Source organism: Marmota marmota, unplaced genomic scaffold (assembly GCF_001458135.2).
Source record: "Marmota marmota marmota unplaced genomic scaffold, marMar, whole genome shotgun sequence".
Lineage (NCBI taxonomy): Eukaryota > Metazoa > Chordata > Mammalia > Rodentia > Sciuridae > Marmota > Marmota marmota.
The window spans coordinates 28,753,559-28,758,368 of NW_026000249.1; the positions used below are offsets into that span (position 1 = coordinate 28,753,559).

At 46.4% G+C, this 4,810-nt stretch overlaps 2 non-coding genes across 2 annotated transcripts; both read left to right on the plus strand.

Annotated features, from left to right (window-relative positions):
* The first annotated feature begins 1,869 nt into the window (after positions 1 to 1,869).
* Trnav-cac lies at positions 1,870 to 1,943 on the plus strand. The gene has a single exon. It is a non-coding gene; the product is annotated as a tRNA-Val (tRNA).
* Positions 1,944 to 3,344: 1,401 nt separating this feature from the next.
* Positions 3,345 to 3,416, plus strand: Trnaa-ggc. The gene has a single exon. It is a non-coding gene; the product is annotated as a tRNA-Ala (tRNA).
* The last annotated feature ends 1,394 nt before the right edge of the window (positions 3,417 to 4,810 follow it).

Here is a 4,810-nt window from a genome sequence, read left to right on the forward strand (position 1 = left end):
CTGAGGATGTGGCTCATTGGTAGAGCACTTGCCTAGCATGCAAGTCCCCCTGATTTAATCCCCAGTCTCTCTCTCTCTCTCTCTCTCTCTCTCTCTCTCTCTCTCACACACACACACACACACACACACACACTTGCGTCTATACTGAACATGTGCAGACGTATTTTCTTGTCATTATTCCCTAAACAATATAGTATAGCAACTATTGATTCAGCACTTAAATGTATGAAGTATTATAACTCATCTAGAGAGGATTTAAAGTCCATGGGAGGATGTGTGTAGCTTATAGGCAAATACTATGCCATGTTGTAGGAGGGACTTGAGTACCTGCAGATTTTGGCATCCGGCAGGGGGTATGTTTCTTGGAACCAATGGACACCAAGGGCCATCGAACCTTAAGCTGGGCTGTAGCTCGGTGTTAAAGCACTTGCCGAGCAGGTGTGAGGTCCTGGATTAGACTCCAGCACTGCCAGGTGTGCTGGTGTACATCTGTGATCCCAGAGAGTCAGGAGGCTGAGGCAGGGGGATCTCAAATTTGAGGCTAACCTGGACAATTTAGGGAGAACTTGTCTCAAAATAAAAAATAAAAGAGCTGGGGATATGGCTCAGTGGTAGAGCATCCCACTCACAAAAAAAAAAAAAAAAAAGGTCTGTCTTTAACTATCCAGTTTTCTTGGGATTAGTGATCCCCTTTCCAAGCACTCTGACCCAGAAGAGTCTCTGATTCCGTAGAAGGACTCAGTTCCCATTTGGGCCTGCAAGATATTTACAATGATCCGTCTCTGGGGCAGGCCTGTGTCTAGTTCCAGCATCTAGAGAACAGGGCCCTCTCATTGGGAAGGGCTGCTCCAGAGTCCACGAGCCCAAAGAGCCAGAATCTAGCAGCATTCTCTTTGCCAAGGGCAGGAGAGAAGCCCAGAAAGAGGACCCCATAGGATGGTGTATCAGTTATCTGCGGCTGTGTAACAAAATGTAGCAGGGTAAAACAATAATTAACACTTGTTATCTCACAAGGCCTGTGAGTCAGGAATGTGGGAGTGGCTATCTGGGTGATTCAGACCAGGGCCTGAATCAAGCCTGGGCTGCAGCCTCTGAATTCTTGGGGCTGGAGGATCCACTTGCAAGATGGCTGACTCATGTAATCTGCTAGCAGTGCTGGCTGTGGGTCAGGGGCCTCAGTTTCTCATCACGTGGGCCTTTCCACATGGCTGCTGGAGTGTCCTCATGACACAGTAACTGGCCCTCCCCAGAATGAGTGGTCCAAGAGGGAGCAGGTGCAAGCTGCAGTGTCTTTAGTAGACTAACCTCAGAAATGACACCCGAGCGCTTCCTCCGTCTCCCGTGGACTGAAGGGATCAGCCCTGCTTCTGTGGGAAGGGCGTGTGCGAGGGAGGGAACACTAGGAAGCAAAGATCATCTGGGGTCATCTTTGAGGCTGCCTATCATAGGTGGCTTCTGGGGGACAGCAAGGGCACTTGTACTCTGGCCTACATAAATGATCACTCAGAAGTATTCTCCTTCGGGGCTGGGGATGTGGCTCAAGCGGTAGCGCGCTCGCCTGGCATGCATGCGGCCCGGGTTCGATCCTCAGCACCACATACAAACAAAGATGTTGTGTCCGCCGAAAACTTAAATAAATAAATAAAAAAGTATTCTCCTTCCTAAAGTCTGGTTTTGTGTTTGCTGTGCCAGCTAGGATTAGGTGTGGTTTTAACAAGATGAAGGCTTATTTCTCTTTTATGTCAGAAAAGTCTGGAAATAAGCAGACTAAGGCCCAGGTACTATTTTTCTACTTCTTCCCTCATAGAACATGGCTTCCATCCTGAACGGCACAAAATGTCTAACATCAAACCCACATTCTTGGGGGCTGGGGATGTAGCTCAGTTGGTAGAGTGCTTGCCTCACATGCACAAGGCCCTGGGTTCAATCCCCAGCACCACACACACACACACACACACACACACAATAAACCACATTCTAGGCAGGAAATAGGAGTGGGGCTAGAAGCCAAACCCCTTTCCTAGAAACCCCATTCGTCAACTTCTATGTACACATCAGTGTCATCCTAACTGAAAGAGAGGCTGGGAAACACTGTGGCCTATTTGGACACAATGTTGCCTCCAGTAATAGAGGGGTACTGCAAGTCAGGAAGAAGGGGACAAGAGGGATCAGGTGGGCATGTCTACCACTTTTTCTAAGCATAATTTTCACAAAATAATTGGGTCTCTCAGTTTCCTTTATTCAGAGCAGAAGGGAGACTAATGGGAGATATGGATATTTCTGGACTAAATAAACTTACGTTCAGTAAACACCTGCCCCTCTTCTTTTGCAGTGAATCCAGGGCCTCACATATGCTAAGCAAGTGCTCTACCACTGAGATACACCCCGAGCCCTTTATATTGTTTACTTTTTTACTTTAAGATAGAGTCTCCATAAATTGCCAAGGCTGGCCTCAAACTTGTGATCCTCCTGCCTCAGCCTCCTGAGTTGTTGGAATTACAGGCTGGGCCACCATGCTAGCTGGTACTATTATTTTGAAAAGGAAAGTGACTTCTGGGTGTGGTGGTGTACACCTGTGATTCCAGCAACTGGGGGAGCTGAAGCAGGAGGATAACAAGTTCAAGGCTAGCCTCTGCAACTTAGAAGACCCTCAACAACTTAGCAAGATGCTATCTCAAAATTAAAAAATAAAAATGGCTGGGGATGTAGTTTGGTGGTTAAGCACCTCTGGATTCAATCCCCAGTACCCTGCCCCCCCACCAAAAAAAAAAAGATGGAGAATAATTTCTAGAATTTATTGAGCACTTATTACATGCCTGATGCTGTTTTAAGCACTTTACACACACCCGTTCATTTAATCCTCCTGCAGTAGGTAGAATTATTATCACTATTCCCATTTTACAGATAAGAATACTGAGGTCCTTTGAAGTTCACTTACCCAAGGACACTGACAAGTTGGGGCAGTTTGGCTTTGGATGCTCTTCTCTTAACTATCCTGCTGTGCCATAGCATGTGACAATCATAGATGTGTCTTTCATGATGCCTCCTGTTTGAGAAAACTACAACAAATCCAGTTTTATAGACCTTAATTAGCTTCATTTGCAGTTCTAGAATTAGGCAGCAGTATAGGCCAAAAATGGTCCAGAATGTTCCATCTCACCACATGGGCAGGTTATATCTATAGCCAGACAAAAGGAAGTGACACACAAGAATAGAAGTAGGGTACAGAGGTAGTCTAAGTGGTTACAACTCAAGTGTGTCTTATGGGAATGTGGTTTGAACAGTTGACTGCCTGTGATTGGCTGAGACTCAGCTACTTATGACAAGACTGGGTTACATGGGCGGGGGGTGTAGCTCAGTGGAAGAGCACCTGCCTGGCATGCATGGGATCCTGGGTTCCATCCCCAGCATCACCAAAGAAAAAGAATAGGCTACAGTCTTTTTACACATGAAGGTAGGCTGTAGTTCACTGTGGACAGAGAAAGGCCACACTTACAGAGGCAGCTTGAAGCCAGAGTTAAACTCAGTCTAACACTGCTGACACACGCCTGTAATCCCAACGGCTCAGGAGGCTGAGGCAGGAGGATCTCGAGTTCAAAGCCAGCTTCAACAAAAGTGAGGCCCTAAGCAACTCAGTGAGACCCTGTCTCTAAATAAAGTACAATAAAGGGCTGGGGACGTAACTCAGTGTCCTTGAGTTCAATCCCTGGTACCAAACAAAACGAAAAGTGCCAATCCTCAGCACCTCCTGAGTGAAGTTGTGTCACCCACAGCCTCTGGAAGGTGTTTTTTATAGAACATCTGTCTCCACCTTACCTTCAGCTGGACAAGGTTTTCTCTAAGTTGGTAATGAAACTAGGACACACCGGGTACTCATGAGTTAACCTTGGGACAGGAGTTAAGATGTCATAATGAGATGCCACAGGTAATCAGAGGTTATAAGAGAGTAGAAAGGATGAATGAATAAGTGGCGGACACAGTCATCAGGGAGAGAAGGGGACAGGCTGCCCAGGAGCGGAGGCGGTCCCAGGAAAGCGACCATGGAGAGGTCTCAGCTAGAACCACCTCTCTGACTCTCTCTACCTAACTAGGCCCTGAGGCCCTTCTCCATGATTGACTTCCAGCTGACCTCCCTGAAGAGTAGCTGTTTTCTGGAACCTACAAAGTTCCAATTCAACTAGAAATATTGCCAACAGAGACAGGGACAATAGGAAGAGGGAAAGCTTGTGAAGGGGAGGGTTATAGGGGCTTTTGAAAACCTCTGACATATTCCTGGAGATTTAGAAGGTCAGCTTCTTCTGTAGGGCTGAGAAGGCCCTCAGCCCTCTCTCTGGCTGGCCTTGAGGCTCCGAGGAGGCAGGAAGCAGAGGCTAAGGCAGAGGTAGCAGAGCTAGCTGAGCTGGAGGGCCGACCCAGGAACACCACAGCAAAGAGCCGCAGAAACTTCGAGAAGATTGTTTCTAGACATTTAAGGAAATCTCACTCCACTCATTAACTGAGCACCTAAGCAAACCCAGCAGACACTGCGCTGGCCACGCATGACACAGAACAACACTTTAAAGAACTGATTCAGAAAGAAAGAGACAAGAATAAAAGGAGCAGGGCAGACAAATTGCTCTTGAGAGTTCCACATGATATTATTTGAAGTGCCCAATTTTCAACGAATTTATGATATGTAAAGAAACCAAAGTGATAACGATTACACATATCTGTGAATACCAAAAACCACCGAATGGTGCACTTTATTTATGTTTGTTAATTTATTTACTTTTTTTTTTTTTTTTTCAGTGCTGGAGTTTAAATCCAGGGC